Source organism: Neoarius graeffei, chromosome 6 (genome assembly GCF_027579695.1).
Source record: "Neoarius graeffei isolate fNeoGra1 chromosome 6, fNeoGra1.pri, whole genome shotgun sequence".
Lineage (NCBI taxonomy): Eukaryota > Metazoa > Chordata > Actinopteri > Siluriformes > Ariidae > Neoarius > Neoarius graeffei.
Genome location: NC_083574.1, coordinates 46,452,089 through 46,471,255, shown reverse-complemented (window position 1 = coordinate 46,471,255; position 19,167 = coordinate 46,452,089). Strand labels below are relative to the sequence as shown.

Below are 19,167 nucleotides of genomic sequence, written 5' to 3'. Positions count from 1 at the left end.
GATTCAATTAAGGTTAATTGAAAAGTGCATTACGTCTGGGGCTTCAGCACTCTCTCCTGTCTCTCAGCTTGGCATAGCATAGCACAGCAGGACTTCGTTCTCTTCTACTACATACTACTTCTGCCTTTTCTTCTGCTTTACCAGGATCCTACCTCAGCAGTTCTGGCAGCCTCCAGGGTCTTATAGTCTTAAGCTAATGAGACAGAGATGCATGTTTTAGTCATCAGTTCTGTTTTTCAAACTCTATCTATTTGTCTGCCTCACTGGTCCAACTGTTCATATCAAGGAGTGGCTGTAGTGTTAGTAAGCATGCATCTGTTGCAGCTCGCATTCTGTGCTTTATTTACTTATCACAGGTGAGGTAAAAAAAAAAAAGTACAAAACCCCAAAAAAGTTCATCTCATTATCTCTAGCCGCTTTATCCTGTTCTACAGGGTCGCAGGCAAGCTGGAGTCTATCCCAGCTGACTACGGGCGAAAGGCAGGGTACACCCTGGACAAGTCGCCAGGTCATCACAGGGCTGACACATAGACACAGACAACCATTCACACTCACATTCACACCTACGCTCAATTTAGAGTCACCAGTTAACCTAACCTGCATGTCTTTGGACTGTGGGGGAAACCGGAGCACCCGGAGGAAACCCACGCAGACACGAAAGGCCCTCGCCGGCCACGGGGCTTGAACCCGGACCTTCTTGCTGTGAGGCGACAGCGCTAACCACTACACCACTGTGCCGCCCCCCAAAAAAGTTGTATTACAGTATTCATTCTTAAATGTACGAAAATATTTAAAAAGTTAAAATTAACTGAAATGAACACGTTGACTGTTTACGTGACCTAATTTGTCTGAAAAACTGTTTGGAACATTTCTCATCTGAACAAAAATCTGACCTTGCTTGCTTGCTTATTTATTTTTTTATTTAATTTTGAAAAACTTAACACCCAGTCCTTATCAGTCCTTATGTAAAGATGACTGGTTTTGGTCTCTATACAGTTTAGAAAGGTATGGATTTAATCGGATGGCTTAAATCTCATCTCATCTCATCTCATCTCATCTCATCTCATTATCTCTAGCCGCTTTATCCTTCTACAGGGTCGCAGGCAAGCTGGAGCCTATCCCAGCTGACTACGGGTGAAAGGCGGGGTACACCCTGGACAAGTCGCCAGGTCATCACAGGGCCGACACATAGACACAGACAACCATTCACACTCACATTCACACCTACGGTCAATTTAGAGTCACCAGTTAACCTAACCTGCATGTCTTTGGACTGTGGGGGGAAACCAGAGCACCCGGAGAAAACCCACACAGACAACATGCAAACTCCACACAGAAAGGCCCCCGTCAGCCGCTGGACTCCAACCCAGAACCTTCTTGCTGTGAGGCAGCAGTGCTAACTATTACACCACCGTGCCACCCTACAAAGAAAATATTTTCAATAGTTTTATTGACGGTGGCACGGTGGTGTAGTGGTTAGCGCTGTCGCCTCACAGCAAGAAGGTCCGCATTCGAGCCCCGTGGCCGGCGAGGGCCTTTCTGTGTGCAGTTTGCATGTTCTCCTCGTGTCTGCGTGGGTTTCCTCCGGGTGCTCCGGTTTCCCCCACAGTCCAAAGACATGCAGGTTAGGTTAACTGGTGACTCTAAATTGACCGTAGGTGTGAATGTGAGTGTGAATGGTTGTCTATGTCTATGTGTCAGCCCTGTGATGACCTGGCGACTTGTCCAGGGTGTACCCCGCCTTTCGCCCGTAGTCAGCTGGGATAGGCTCCAGCTTGCCTGCGACCCTGTAGAACAGGATAAAGCGGCTAGAGATAATGAGATGAGATGAGTTTTATTGACTAACTTAATTCTATTTTGAAAATATAAATGAAGTTTGAATTTGATATTTTAGTGGAAAAATAATGATAGAATAAATAATCCACTTTGTTCACGTTCATTACACCTGCAACTAAGTCTGTAACATGCCTGTTGGTGACGTATTACAGAAATGTCACTAAAATGGGCGAGAATATATTATCCCACTGGAGCTCAAAACTAGGTGGGTGTCTCATGCTGTGTAGTCATATGACAGGTCTGTCACTGCTCGGCTGAATGAACCTACAGCAGACAGTGTCCCTGCCTACAGCACTGGGCTCGTTTCAGTTAGCCCAGAGCCTCACACTTCATATCATTCTGTGTGCTTTTTTTGCATGACCACTTGTGGTGCTGTTACACTCAGTTTAAAAAAAAATCATAAACAATCCTCTTTAAACTGTTTGTTCACCACAGATAAGATGATATAGAATGAAATATGAAACCTTATATTGATTTTTCTTTTACCTTTGAAAGATGGGCGGGGCTTAGCCCTGCCAGCCCATTGATCCGAGCCGCCCCTGGAGTAGTTTAAAGGTATAAATAAAAATGTACTGTAAGTAGTTAAAAGCGGGGCGGCACGGTGGTGTAGTGGTTAGCGCTGTTGCCTCACAGCAAGAAGGTCTGGGTTCGAGCCCCGTGGCCGGCGAGGGCCTTTCTGTGCGGAGTTTGCATGTTCTCCCCGTGTCCACGTGGGTTTCCTCTGGGTGCTCTGGTTTCCCCCACAGTCCAAAGACATGCAGGTTAGGTTAACTGGTGACCAGTGTTGCCAGATATTGCTGACGTTTTCCAGCCCAAAATATGTTCAAAACCCGCCAAAATGAACTTAAAACCGCCAATCTGGCAACACTGCTGGTGACTCTAAATTGACCGTAGGTGTGAATGTGAGTGTGAATGGTTGTCTGTGTCTATGTGTCAGCCCTGTGATGACCTGGCGACTTGTCCAGGGTGTACCCCGCCTTTCGCCCGTAGTCAGCTGGGATAGGCTCCAGCTTGCCTGCGACCCTGTAGAACAGGATAAAGTGGCTAGAGATGATGAGATGAGTAGTTAAAAGCATAAGAAGTAAAAAAAAAAATATATATATATATATATATATATTTCTAATTTTATTGTTATTATGTTCCTAAATGGAAATATAAATTAAGAGTACAACTTTGAACTTTAATCATAATCAGGTAAAGTACAAGTCCCAGTAATATAGCACAATTTATTAACTTCTGCTTACACAGTAAAGTAAAACAGCATAATAAAATGAGATGTTAAAAATATGCTGATGACTGAAGTCATTTATAATGTGTCGAAGCAGCTTATCTCATGTCAGCATTTTTTCACTGTCATGTTGATGCCTGTGTTATCCAGGACAGTTTGTCTATTACATTCTATCCATCCATCCATCCATTATCTGTAGCCCCTTATCCTGTACAGGGTCGCAGGCAAGCTGGAGCCTATCCCAGCTGACTATGGGCGAGAGACGGGGTACACCCTGGACAAGTCTCGAGGTCATCGCAGCGCTGACACAGAGACAAACAAACATTCACACTCGCAGTCAGTTTAGAGCCACCAATTATCCTAACCTGCATGTCTGTGGAGGAAACCGGAGCACCCAGAGGAAACCCACACAGACATGGGGAGAACATGCAAACTCCACACAGAAAAGCCCTCATCAGCCACTGGGCTCGAACCCAGGACCTTCTTACTGTGAGGTCACAGTGCTAACCACTACACCATCGCGCCACCCTATTACATTCTACTGGATGACAAATTATAATAAAAGTACCCAGTTTCTCAGTGTTTTGCAGTGGTACAAAATCAAGTACCATTAAAAGTTTTACTGGTGTTCCTTAAGCTCACTGGTCAGTGAGCAACAAAACAGAGAAGCCAAGTTAGCCCATATGGACACAGATTCATTTTGTCTTTAGCAGCTGTGGCTCTGTTTCTGCCCTAACTGCGTGCCGCTGTAGTCCATCTGCTGATGATGATGGTTTTGGCGTTAGCGTTAATGCTGGGGCTTCATGTCTCTGAGCCTGGCATTTGCTAATCCACACTGATCTGAGGATACAGCAGATTTGGAACATGGCATGAGCGTTGGCTTACTCCTTCCCTGGGGCAACCTTTTTGACTGACAGTGATGGGAGTGCTGATAGACTGAACTGTGATATGCTGTAGTGTGCTGGGAATCATTTTGGAATGAAGGGAAGTCTACGTTGAGCAAATGTTTGATACAGTCTAATGCTTTTAGACAGTATATATTCGTTCCACTGCTTTCTCAGTGTATTACAACATAAGATTTTATGGATGGGAATCCCCAGCTGAAGTATAAAAAGACACATGCTTTGTTACTTCCAGCAACATCTTTTGTTCACTGTAAGATGGCATTTAAGAATTTACGAGAACCTCACTTGACAGATAGACTTTACTTCATTTAACTGGACAAAACACAGTGGACTGTTACCCTTAGGAGAAACTTGACAGCTGTTAGAAACTTCGACATGTAAGCTAGGAATGATTTCCATTCTGAAATCTTGTGAAAAGATGATATCTTTTAGGCTTTTATCTGCATACAAAGTCCATTCAAATTATTGGTACCTTTTTTAGAGAAAGGGCAAAACCAGCTGCACAAATTTTACCTTGCGTGCTAGAACTGGTAAACAGGTCTTACTGTCAAATGGATTGAACAGTATTACACTGCAACCCCGCTATAATGAATTCTTTTACTACAAACTTTAGCATATAACAAACTAAGTTTGAGTCCCCTGGCTTTAGTGACAATGAGTCAGATTCTTAAAATCAGTGTCACTTTCACGTGCATGCACGCTCAGTGTGCAACGCGCCGCAGATTACAAAGATTGTGCCGCACTGTTAGGACTAATTACGATACACCCATTCCAGATTCGAGCGCAATCACAACTCACGCTTATAAGCACTCTCTAAATACACAGAATTGGCAGTGTACGCTTGTACCTCGTGTCTCACATTACCAAGCCTTATATCTGTGTATTGCCTTTCCGGTTTTGACTTTTTGTGTATTTGGACTCTGCTTTTCGTCTTTGCCTACGCTATTCTGTTTGTGCCTTGCGTGACCATTGCCCATTTCACTACCCTGCTTATGTCGTCTTATGTTTTTAAACTGTTTGCCTGCCTGTTTGTAAATAAACACTCTTTCTGCAATTACATCTGTCATTCACCTGCTTACATGGTGTCACACGGAGCTCTTTCAGTACCGGCGCCAGGCGCCAATGCACCACACTACACCCAAACACCTGATACCATCCATATCATGTATGTTGAGCTACTGCTAATTACCAGCTAACTAAGGCTACGTTCACACTGCAGGCTGAAGTGACTCAAATCCGATCTTTTCGCCCATATGTGACCTGTATCCGATCTTTTATTGACAATATGAATGACACAGATCCGATTTTTTCAAATCCGACCCAGGCCGTTTGGATATGTGGTCCTAATTCCGATTCCTATCCGCTCTTTTCATATGCGACTTCAGTCTGAACCGCCAGGTTGCATTCATCCGACTTACACGTCATCAACAAGCCACAAACGTCACTATTCTGCGCTGAAGTAGGCAGCGGGTCTCTCAAAAAAAGTTACAACAACATGGCGCATGACATCAATGCGAGGGACACTTCGGGCTGTGAAGGTTCTGAATCTTCTCAATGGAAGGATGCAGAGGTTAGGGAGCTGATTTCCATTTGGGGGGATGCAGCTATTCAAGCTAGATTGGATGAGTCATACCGCAACCGGGCGGTTTTACTTCCGTAAACACTGGCCATGCTCACTGCGTGTGACGTCGTCGTATCCTGCAATGCGCATGCGGAACACTTTTAGGTCGCTTTTCGTTCATACTGAGGATCACATACAAGTCGCATATATTTGTTAATGTGAACGACCTCACAAAAAAATCGGATTTCACAAAAAAATCGGAATTGAGCATTAAGCCTTGCAGTGTGAACGTAGCGTAACTCTGTGGGTGCACACACAAGTTGTTTGTAGCAATAGTTTCATAACAAAAGTACCTCATAGTTAAATGATCACACACACATGGGTTTCAGTACAATCTTTAATAACTTATCTTAGCGTGGTGAGTGGGAGCCACGTTTGTTTGCTTCTGTTCTCTCCTGCAGCACTTCCGGGTGACCAAAGGACCTGAACTGTGGAAGCCGGCTGTCTTTGTAGTGCCAGTCTCGTTACAAGCTAATGATTTCATCCAGTTAAGATAATTAAGTGTAAATTAAGAATTGTGGTGAAGCCAGGGTTTGTAATGTAAACAGTTGTTTTGTATGAGAGAAATGTAAGACTTTTGCTATTTGTAAATCTTGCCATTGTTAGGTAAATGGAGGATAAATGGGGTTTTGCCTGTCTACAGCTGTTTGTGTTAATTGTAGGGGGAGGGGCTACCTGAAGGAGGTAGTTCACGGTCTGGCCATTTTTATTCAGTCTGGTTTGTAGTCCTGAGCTGTGCAGTGTTTTGCTCCTCAGGGCCCGTTTACATGAGGACGCTGTCGGGTAAAAACGACGAAATATTTTATCGGAAGTGCCTTTCGTCTACACGGGGACGGCGTTTCCGAGGCTGAAAAACGGAAAAAATTGAAAATGCCTTCCAGAGTGGATAAGTTAAAAACAGCCCCCGTTGCATATCCATCTAAACTACCCAATACGCGAAACTCTGCTCGGATCTGCTCACGTCGGGTACGCGTTTACGTCATACATATGTCATATACTGTACATGCCAGCCCGGGAAGTAAGAAAGTAAGTAAAAAAGTAAGAGCATGTCTGATTACATCGATCCAACGGACCTTCAAGCTGCTCTGGCAGCTTTAATAAACGTCCAGGAGTCCTTCGAACATCTATACCGAATCTGCACATATACCGTCAATGAACAGAGGCGGGTATAGTATGCTCTTACTTTTTTTACTTACTTTCTTACTTACCATAGCCAGAGTAGTCAAAGTTTTCGCGGTGCAGATGTGCAGATCAGACAAGACGGAAGACGTTGCGCATGCTAGCGGAGGTCTTTCACAGCACCACCTAGCCGCCTGGCATGCACATCCAATTGAATTCCACACATTTATGCGTCACCGTATAGACGCAGATTTCCTCCTTGAAAACGGTCGTGTAGACGCGGAAAAAAGTGAGAACCAAAACGGACTTTTGCGTTTTTGTTTCAGACCGTCCCCGTGTAAAGTGGGCCTCAGACTGGAAACTTTCTTCCTACTTTAGACTAGTTACATTTTTGTCTTTTTTTTTGGTTAAATTCATAGGCCTACATTACTTTGTAACATTTTGAAATTCCAACTTTATTTTTTTATTTTTATTTTTGCACTTGCTCTCTTTTGGGAAAATCTGGACTGTAAATAAACCACCATCCTTGCACCGAAGTTGCAGTTCTTGGCTGCATCATCATTTTGTCTCAGAACCCATGTGACACATGGTGAATGACAGATGTATGTAATTGTCTTCCCACCAGAGACAAACAATAAGTAATCAAGTCTGCAGTCAAGTGAGCGATACGCGTTAACGCCATAAAAAAGGCTTACCAATCCTTGCTCAGGTGTCAATCACGGATAATTATTGAGAATGGTGATCAAAGGATCGATAAAAGGACGAAATAACTGCTGATACTGCTGAACTTGATACCTAATTAAAGCGCACCAGCGGCGTTTATATACCCCCCTGCCCAGCCCCACGGCGTGACATAAATGACATCATCGGTGATTTTGCAACACATGAATGAACTGAATGGTGAAGATTAAGGGCCCGGTCCCACAACACCGATAACTATACCTATAACTCCAACTATGACGATACCTCTGCCTGAATTTAGTTCCAGTCTGGAGCAGTCACAACACAACTATAATCCCGACTATAATATCGGTTGGTCCTGACACTCAGGTAAATAAATGCATGCAACTTAGGAACAGTCATGGAAGTTTTTTCAAAGTAGTAGCACATTGTTCCAGGTCATACTGTACAGCTTGGACTTCAAAACAACCCATGTACATACTCTGGTGGTTGATATAATACGGAGAGGTCATGGATTACGGAAATATAATAAAAAAGGATACAAAATATGGAGTGATTACAGATTTTAATACGGATGCATCATGGATGCTAATAATTTACGGACTGGTCACAGACGTTTCAGTATATTACAGATTGGTTACGGAATTCATACAGATGATGCGTCAAGGATAAAAAATGAAGTCTAAAACAATTAAATATTTGGACTGCTGAAGTTCATAATTAAAATATCTTACCTGCATTCAGTGGTGGCTCCAGAGATTTTTCCTTAGGGTGGCAAAGGAGGGGCATAGGTTCCAGGAGGGGGGCATAGGTTGTCGATGCAGCAGTTTATGCAAATCGTAGAAATCATTTTTACTTATGCTCAAGAAAGACTCACAATCAAGTCATCTTGTCAAATATGTATTGAGCTACTGTACCATCAAGGAAAACGGATTCAACCATCTAAACCATCTTTTCTGAAAGTATATTCCCAAGCAGGGCGGCACGGTGGTGTAGTGGTTAGCGCTGTCGCCTCACAGCAAGAAGGTCCGGGTTCGAGCCCCGTGGCCGGCGAGGGCCTTTCTATGTGGAGTTTGCATGTTCTCCCTGTGTCCGCATGGGTTTCCTCCGGGTGCTCCGGTTTCCCCCACAGTCCAAAGACATGCAGGTTAGGTTAACTGGTGACTCTAAATTGACCGTAGGTGTGAATGTGAGTGTGAATGGTTGTCTGTGTCTATGTGTCAGCCCTGCGATGACCTGGCGACTTGTCCAGGGTGTACCCCGCCTTTCGCCCGTAGTCAGCTGGGATAGGCTCCAGCTTGCCTGCGACCCTGTAGAACAGGATAAAGCGGCTACAGATAATGAGATGAGATATTCCCAAGCAATGAATGGAACTATTCTGCCCTAGCGATGTATCAAAAAATAGACAGATAGTGAACGGTTTAGATTGTGGAGCTTTACTGAAGACTTCAAACTTATACAGATGTGTTCATCCTCGATTTCCGTAAAACTAAAAGAAACAAATTAAGTATATCACTAAACTGAATAGCACACAGGTGAAAACGCGAGCTAGGCTGACCTGCTAGTAATGCTAACACACGACACAAAAGTTGTTTACTTTCTAAAGCCTATCACTTTACAAAACTATTAGCTTTCATTTCGTTGCCTAGCATACACAGAAAGTAAAACATAACTTACAGTAAATTGCTCCAGTACATTGCCTCATCAGAAGTCGAACATTCAGAAGAATCATAACAGAAGAACGTCTCTCTCTGGGTGAAACCATTTCAAAATTCCGGGGGTGGGGTGGGGTGTGAAATAACGTAAATAACGGTAGGTAGAGATGAGATGAGGGCTGAGTATCTCTGTAGATAGATAATTGAATTTCAAAAATGTGTTTTAATAAATAATTCTTTTTAAAATCGGGGGACAACTGTGGTGGCAAGACATATTTTTACAGTGGCAACTGCCACCTTTTGCCACCCCTTAAAACCGCGCCTGCCTGCATTGAAATGTTTATTAATTTACTATTGATATTTCACGGAAAATCACATATCCGTGAATAAAAGATCCGTACTTTGTATTATATTTTTTTATTTTATGTGAATCCGTATTCTGTGACTTCATGATGCAGCAAGGATGTACAAAGATTCCCAGGAAAAATAGCACGTGCTCAGACAATGTCACATGTAAATAATTACCTGAGTGGTCAGATATTTTATCGGATCAGGTCCAGGCCTGGAAAAATCGCTCCAGAAGCAATCTCACAGATACGGATAAACCCAGACCTGGGCTATAGGTATCATTATCGGTCTGATGTGATCACCAACCACATAAACTGCAGGGGACCGATTTATTTATAGTTATCATTATAGTTGTAGTTATAGTTATCAGAATTGTAGGACTGGGCCTTTAGAAAACATAAGTCAGTGGGTGGACACTGACAACGATACACCGGTAACCTCCATCATTTCCATAACAGATGTAGAAATCATCACCTCTCTTCGTGATCCTTTAACTCAGTCAGTGAATTGCAATAGTGAATTGGAAGGAGAAATCTGTGGTAAGGAGAATGTACCTAAAATTTTGCATATAACGTGGGTATCTGGTGTGACAAGTGAGTCTATTTCGCTATACTGAAATATTTGGATGTCCCTCAAGGAGTTTGTTATAGTGTATTTATGTCATAGTTTGGTAAATTAACCCATTTATGTTATTAATTAGTTGACATAAATCGTGAACATCAACAAACTGGGTTAGAAGAAATGAGAGAGGATTTTTAAGCCTACTGTACGCATTAAGTTAAGAAACACAGTTTTGACATTTGTGTCTGAAAATTCCACTGAATTTTCCACAACTAAAAAAAGGCCTGAGACATTACACTACTGTAAGTTTGAGGTCACTTTGAAATTTCCTTATTTATGAAAGAAAAGCACTGTTCTTTTCAATGAAGATCACTTTGAACTAATCAGAAATCCACTCTATACATTGCTAATGTGGTAAATGACTATTCTAGCTGCAAATGTCTGGTTTTTGGTGCAATATCTCCATAGGTGTATAGAGGCCCATTTCCAGCAACTCTCACTCCAGTGTTCTAATGGTACAATGTGTTTGCTCATTGCCTCAGAAGGCTAATGGATGATTAGAAAACCCTTGTACAATCATGTTAGCACAGCTGAAAACAGTTGAGCTCTTTAGAGAAGCTATAAAACTGACCTTCCTTTGAGCAGATTGACTTTCTGGAGCATCACATTTGTGGGGTCGATTAAATGCTCAAAATGGCCAGAAAAATGTCTCGACTATATTTTCTATTCATTTTACAACTTATGGTGGTAAATAAAAGTGTGACTTTTCATGGAAAACACAAAATTGTTTGGGTGACCCCAAACTTTTGAACGGTAGTGTTATATTTGACTGAAAGAATAGACAGTATTTTAAAATCTTGCCCAATTAAAAGTGGAAGGACCCAAGCAAACATGTACCGTACTCAGACTGCTGCTTTCAATTGTACTCCAGTATTAGAAAGTAAATGTTTTGATCTGATGAAATTAAGTTAATGTCATGTTTTAAAGTGAAAAGTAGCTTTTATAACTTGGGATAAGATTCTGTTAAATTGCTGTGTTGTTTGATAATGAATTAGCCAGAAGTAAAATATCCTGTAAATAACTAATATTTTTTTGCGGTCCGGTTTCCATCAAATCGTGCACTCTGATTGGCTCGAGAGCCGTCCGGAATCCTACGATCCGGACCCCGGTTACGGACCTTTGGCAACTCGCTTGTTCACGACAACAACAAACATAGGGGCCATTTTTTGTCAACATTTATTTTTGCATTTCTCAGGCCCACTTTACACGGGGACGGTCTGAAACAAAAACGCAAAAGTCCGTTTTCGTTCTCACTTTTTTCCGCATCTACACGACCATTTTCAAGGAGGAAATCTGCGTCTATACGGTGACGCATAAATGTGTAGAATTCAATTGGATGTGCATGCCAGGCGGCTAGGTGGTGCTGTGAAAGACCTCCGCTATGTCTGCACGCATGCGCAACGTCTTCCGTCTTGTCTGATCTGCACATCTGCGCCGCGAAAACTTTGACTACTCTGGCTATGGTAAGTAAGAAAGTAAGTAAAAAAGTAAGAGCATACTATACCCGCCTCTGTTCATTAACGGTATATGTGCAGATTCGGTATAGATGTTCGAAGGACTCCTGGACGTTTATTAAAGCTGCCAGAGCAGCTTGAAGGTCCGTTGGATCGATGTAATCAGACATGCTCTTACTTTTTTACATACTTTCTTACTTCCCGGGCTGGCATGTACAGTATATGACATATGTATGACGTAAACACGTACCCGACGTGAGCAGATCCGAGCAGAGTTTCGCGTATTGGGTAGTTTAGACGGATATGCAATGGGGGCTGTTTTTAACTTATCCACTCTGGAAGGCATTTTCAATTTTTTCCGTTTTTCAGCCTCAGAAACGCCGTCCCCGTGTAGACGAAAGGCACTTCCGATAAAATATTTAGTCATTTTTACCCGACAGCGTCCTCGTGTAAACGGGCCCTCAGTATAATAGCATTAATTTTACAGCATGGATAGCGATAACGACAGTGGTCACAGTGAAAGAGAGTTTTACTACCCTGATGAAGACAAAATAAAAGAAAACATTTCAGGAGAAAGCCGAAAACGAGCTTGTAGCAGACTTGTTCTAAATATGGTTTCCCTTTCGCGCGCTCTCATTTTCTGTTAGAATTTGGGAAAGAAAAAAATAAATATTTATCAGCTTAAGGTCAGTCTGTATTGTGAAATACCGTGACCTTGGCCTTGAAAATACTGACCTCGGCCCAGAGGCCTCGGTCAGTGTTTTCAAGACCTCGGTCACGGTATTTCACGGTATGGACCAACCTTAAGCTGGTCTCATCTCATCTCATTATCTCTAGCCGCTTTATCCTTCTACAGGGTCGCAGGCAAGCTGGAGCCTATCCCAGCTGACTACGGGCGAAAGGCGGGGTACACCCTGGGCAAGTCGCCAGGTCATCACAGGGCTGACACATAGACACAGACAACCATTCACACTCACACCTACGGTCAATTTAGAGTCACCAGTTAACCTAACCTGCATGTCTTTGGACTGTGGGGGAAACCGGAGCACCCGGAGGAAATCCACACGGACAGAACATGCAAACTCCGCACAGAAAGGCCCTTGCCGGCCCCGGGGCTCGAACCCAGGACCTTCTTGCTGTGAGGCAACAGCGCTAACCACTACACCACCGTGCCGCCCCACCTTAAGCTGGTAAATAATATATATTTACTGTTAGCTAGAATTTGACTTACTGTTTAGCCAAATATATTAGCCTGCCTACTGGAATTGATGCTAGTATAACATGGTGTTAGCAAAGAAAACAGGCTTTATTTAAATATAATCAGTCAGCATATATAATGTGAGGAAATTAGTGATACTTATACAAGTCTTTGCTTAATCCATCATATCGAAACATTTTACTGAGGTAGATCGGGGTGCTCGCTCATCCTCAGGTTTGATAGTCTTGCAGATAATCAGTTTTCAAATGCACACAGACAGCTATAGCACTTCATTATGTAGCAAGAAAAGGTTACAGCAGATGACAAACTGGCAAGATGATTCCACACTAATGAACTGGATTAGATGCTTTAAACTGGAATGCCACTAAAATTCAGGTTTTATTTATAATTTTGATTCATATGATTCATTCTATGGCTCTGTACAAGTTCACATTGTTTTTCTGACTGCTTTTTTCATGGTGTACATGATTCTGGAAATTGCACAGCCCTCAAAAACTTTTGTTTTATGTTTCTATGATTCAGTTTATAGGGTGTGTACATGTTACAGAAATTCACCGGACATTTCTGACAGCTTTACATGTTTTGCACGCTTTAAGAAATTGGACAGCAATCAAAACTAATGTTTTTTTTTTCTTCACTTCATACTGTTATTCCTGCCACCTGAGACCCCAGACAGCACCAGTGTAAGTCAAGCTCAGCATGATGCATTACATTCACTTTAAGATCAATAGATTTTATTGAAAATGAGAGCAAATTTTGCAGAGGTGTTCCCTGACACTTTGTAATGCCGTTCTTCAGCGTGGCTTTGATGAGTTTTAATTGTGTTCTGTTTGTTCACTGTTAGAAGAAGGAATCTGTTTGTCAGATATGCTGGTCAGTGTCTTGCAAAAGTATTCATCCCCCTTGGTGTTTGTCCTGTTTTGTTGCATTACAAGCTGGAATTAAAATGGATTTTTTGGAGGATTAGCACCATTTGATTTACACAACATGCCTACCACTTTAAAGGTGCAAATTGTTATATTGTGACACGAACAATAATTAAGATGAAAAAACAGAAATCTGGAGTGTGCATAGGTATTCACCCCCTTTCGTATGAAACCCCTGAATAAGAGCTGCTCCAACCAATTCACTTCATAAATCACATAATTATTAGATTATAATCCACCTGTGTGAAATTAAAGTGTCACATGATCTGTCACATGATGTCTGTATAAATCAACCTGTTCTGGAAGGACCCTGACTCTGCAACACTACTAAGCAAGCAACATGAAAACCAAGGAGCCTCCAAACAGGTCAGAGACAAAATTTTGATGAAGTATAGATCAGGGCTGGGTTATAAAAAAAAATCCCAAACTTTGAATATCCCAGGGAGCACCATTAAATCCATTATAGCAAAATGGAAAGAATATGGCACCACTACAAACCTGACAAGAGAAGGATGCCCACCAAAACTCACAGACTGGGCAAGGAGGGCATTAATCAGAGATGCAACAAAGACACCAAAGATAACACTGAAGGAGACTCAAAGATCCACAGCGGAGATGGGAGGATCTGTCCATCAGACCACTTTAAGCTGTTCACTCCACAGAGCGGGGCTTTATGGAAGAGTGGTTTGAGACTGGGACGAAGGTTCAGGTTCCAGCAGGACAATGACCCTAAACATACTGCTAAAGCTACACTGGAGTGGTTTAACAGGAATCATTCAAATGTCTTGGAATTACCTAATCAAAGCCCAGACCTCAATCCAATTGAGAATCTGTGGCATAACTTGAAGATTGCTGTACACCAATGCAGCCCATCTAACTTGAAGGAGTTGGAGCAGTTTTGCCTTGAGGAATGGGCAAAAATCCCAGTGGCTAGATGTGCTAAGCTAATAGAGGCATACCCCAAGAGACTTGCAGTTATAATTGCAGCAAAAGGTGGCTCTACAAAGTATTGACTTGGTGGGGGGCGTGAATACCTATGCACACTCCAGATTTCTTTTTTTTTCATCTTAATTATTGTTTGTGTCACAATAAAACAATTTTCACCTTTAAATGGTAGGCAGGGTGGCACGGTGGTGTAGTGGTTAGCGCTGTCGCCTCACAGCAAGAAGGTCTGGGTTCGAGCCCCATGGCCGGCGAGGGCCTTTCTGTGTGGAGTTTGCATGTTCTCCCTGTGTCTGCATGGGTTTCCTCCGGGTGCTCTGGTTTCCCCCACAGTCCAAAGACATGCAGGTTAGGTTAACTGGTGACTCTAAATTGAGTGTGAATGGTTGTCTGTGTCAGCCCTGTGATGGCCTGGCGCAGTGGCGGCTCCTGAATTTTTTTTCAGGGGGGCAATTTTCCCCGTTATGTCTACACGGACCGTAAATGTCCACAGGACTGAAGTAAATTGACCTAGGTAGCAAATCAATTGGCCGAACTTATTTTTGCCTGGTAAATTCAGATATCAATATAGACAATATCTCTTCTCTCCTTTAGGTGGCAACACTGAACAAGTTAAAGGTGGCAAACTAAGGTAGCCTAGTAAACTAGACCCACCCGCCTAGCGCCAAAAATATTTTTGCCTACGAGTGGCAAATATTCACATTTAGTCTGGCTTGCCAGGCTAAAACTAAGGAAGATTCATTGTGAAGCCTTCAAAGCAAAACATCACAATCAATTAATATTACATTACTCATTCATTTTCTCATATTATTCCAGTATTCTATAATAAGTAGACACAAATTCTTAATTATAAACATATTCTAATTTCTTCAATTCTAAAGAATGCAATTAAAGTGGCAGGATATAAATCCAAAACAAGTGTTTATTTAAGTTTTGAAAAAGATGAAAAGCATAACCATCAAACAAATGTGTGCAGCTTAATTATGTGTTTTTTTATATAGAATTGCACCATTTTAACAACAAATAATTCTAAATAAATTCTGCAGTTTTTTTCCCCAAGAATTCCTACAGAAAGCCATGCCTTAAAAGGAAATTTAAAGTATTACAAGCATGTCAATGAACACAAAAGGCTTTAGTTATTTAGCTATACACACACAAGGTTACACAAGGTTTTGTAGTCAGTGCAACTTGGCTTAACAAGTTGGAAAAAAGGTAAGGTGCTGCTGGCTCCAATGAACACATACTGTACAATATATAAACACTGAAAATATGCTTAATTTACACCAAGTCAGAGAGAACTTGAGGCTACTGAAATATTCCAAGCATGGCAATGTTAAACTGCCATTGGTAAAACACACACACAAACAACTTTTGCCTAGTAAATTCAAATATCAGATATCACTGTACCATCTGCTGTGCTACTTCCAGGGTGGAAGGGAACGCAAGGGTAGCAAAAAAGAGCATTGACTACATCACAGCCAGCTAGCCAAGTTTTCCGGTGACACCAGTTCTTGTTAAAACCTCTTGAGTAGGTCTTCTCCCCCTTCGTAGACACTTGCTTGATGTTTAAATTCGGTCTAGGAGGTCCTAGCTGTTTGATTGCCGTTTTCTCCTCATTGGTACGACGACTAAAGGGAACTTCTTTCAGAGACGCTATCGTATTGTTGCACTCAACACTCGCCGCCATCTTCATAGAATGTCCACACATTTCCCGCGCAAGTTGCGTTTTCCAGCCCAAAATTATGTTCAAAACCCCCCAAAATGCACTTAAAACCAGTCTGGCAACACTTGCCCGGCGCAACAGGCGTATGACGTAAGCACGCTGCTTGTGCGAGCACATAAAACCCAATAGAAAATGCATTGAGAGCAGGATTTTTGAAAAAAACGTACGTACCATTAGTGTCAATGGGAGATTTTGGGGCAAATCTGAACCTGACAGAAATCGCCCCAAAAGGGCGTGGCTACACCAGGCGCGACCTTAGCCTGATTGGACAATGACATTACTGTTGGTAGTAGGAGTAGATAATAAAAATAAAAATCTCCCTCCCTGTTTGGGAGTGCGTCGCCCAAATCGCCCCTATTAACGAGCCGCCAGTGGCCTGGCGACTTGTCCAGGGTGTACCCTGCCTTTTGCCCGTAGTCAGCTAGGATAGGCTCCAGCTTGCCTGCGACCCTGTAGAACAGGATAAGCGGCTAGAGATAATGTGATGAGATGAAAGTGGTAGGCATGTTATGTAAATCAAATGGTGTTAACCCCCCAAAAATCCATTTTAATTCCATCTTGTAATGTGACAAAACACGACAAACAGAAAGGGGGATGAATACTTTTGCAAGACACTGTACATTAATGAAGTTGAATTGCTTTACATTTGTCCAACTCAAAATCTCATCTCATCTCATTATCTCTAGCCGCTTTATCCTACAGGGTCGCAGGCAAGCTGGAGCCTATCCCAGCTGACTACGGGCGAAAGGCGGGGTACACCCTGGACAAGTCGCCAGGTCATCACAGGGCTGACACATAGACACAGACAATCATTCACACTCACATTCACACCTACGGTCAATTTAGAGTCACCAGTTAACCTAACCTGCATGTCTTTGGACTGTGGGGGAAACCGGAGCACCCGGAGGAAACCCACACGGACACGGGGAGAACATGCAAACTCCGCACAGAAAGGCCCTCGCCGGCCACTGGGCTCGAACCCGGACCTTCTTGCTGTGAGGCAACAGCGCTAACCACTACACCACCGTGCCGCCCCCCAACTCAAAATAATACAAATAATCTGAAATTAAATAAGGCAACAATATTTTTCATTTGACCCCCCCCCCCATTAAGATACTGTGCACATAAGACAAAACCTGGATGTGTTTTTTTCTTTTTTTTCCCAAAACCAATAAAAACTCACAGGATTTATATATTGAACCAAGAAAACCTCAAAATGGAAAGCACCAATGAGATTGATAACAGTGATCCCAAGTTCAACAACATCAATACTTGAGTACACCTACATTCATTATCCTGAAAAGGAGAGTAAAGACAATTAGCACAATTCAAATTGAACATGTGACAAGGATACAGATCAACTTGCACCAGCATTAAGCAAGCAGTCTATTACTTACAATCACTGAGAGGTTGCCTCAAGTACCTTGATACTGCTGATCAAACTGCAAAGGATGAGATGTAAATAAATGAGAGTACAAGTGCTGGAATACTCAAAAATTCACCAAGAAGACAAAATTTCATTACAGCACTTGCCAATGAAAACAGATAAAATGTTCCTCTGCAGACACATTTAAAAAAAATTATATACACACACACACACACACACACACAGTGGTATGCAAAAGTTTGGGCACCCCTGGTCAAACTTGCTGTTACTGTGAACAGTTAAGCAAGTTGAAGCCGAAATGATCTCCAAAAGGCATAAAGTTAAAGATGATTCACTCCCTTTATATTTTAAGCAAAAACAACTTTTTATTTTCATCTTTTACACTTTCAAAATGACAAAAAAGGAAAAAAGCCTGAAGCAAAAATTTGGGCACCCTGCATGGTTAGTACCTAGTAGCACCCCCTTTGGCAAGTATAACAGCTTGTAAATGCTTTTTGTAGCCAGCCAAGAGTCTTTCAATTCTTGTTTGAATAATTTTCATCCATTCTTCCTTGCAAAAGTCTTCCAGTTCTGAGAGATTCCTGGGCCATCTTGCATGCACTGCTCTTTTGAGGTCTATCCACAGATTTTCAATGATGTTCAGATCAGGGGACTGTGAGGGCCATGGCAAAACCTTCAGCTTGCACCTCTTGAAGTAGTCTATTCTGGATTTTGAGGTGTTTAGGATCATTATCCATTTGTAGAAGCCATCCTCTTTTCAAATTCAGCTTTTTTACAGATGGGGTTATGTTTGCTTCCAGAATTTGCTGGAATTTCATTGAATCCATTCTTCCCTCTATCCGTGAAATGTTCCCTGTGCCATTGGCTGCAACACAACCCCAAAGCATGATTGATCCACCCCCATGCTTAATAGTTGGAGAGGTGTTCTTTTCATGAAATTCTGTGCCCTTTTTTCTCCAAACATGCTTTTGCTTGTTGCTGCCAAAGAGTTCCATTTTAACCTCATCGGTCCACAGGACTTGTTTCCAAAATGCATCAGGTTTGTTTAGATGTTCTTTTGCAAACTTCTGATGCTGAATTTTGTGGTGAGGACACAGGAGAGGTTTTCTTCTGATGACTCTTCCATGAAGACCATATTTGTGCAGGTGTTGCTGAACAGTAGAACAATGTACCACAACTCCAGAGTCTGCTAAATCTTCCTGAAGGTCTTTTGCAGTCAAACGGGGGTTCTGATTTGCCTTTCTAGCAATCCTATGAGCAGCTCTCTCTGAAAATTTTCCTGGTCTTCCAGACCTTATCTTGACCTCCACTGTTCCTGTTAATTGCCATTTCTTAATTACATTTCGAACTGAGGAAATGGCAACCTGAAAACATTTTGCTATCTTCTTATAGCCTTCTCCTGCTTTGTGGGCCTCAACCACAGCCGGAGTGGGTAATCGGGAGATTCGGGAGGATTCCCGATGGGCCGGCTCATGTCAATCTCAAATTTGGGCCAGTTGGAT

At 42.3% G+C, this 19,167-nt stretch overlaps 1 protein-coding gene across 1 annotated transcript in view; it reads left to right on the top strand.

Annotated features, from left to right (window-relative positions):
• Positions 1 to 19,167, top strand: part of cdh13 (cadherin 13, H-cadherin (heart)) — a 925,252-nt gene that overhangs the window by 82,909 nt on the left and 823,176 nt on the right. The window lies entirely within an intron of this gene.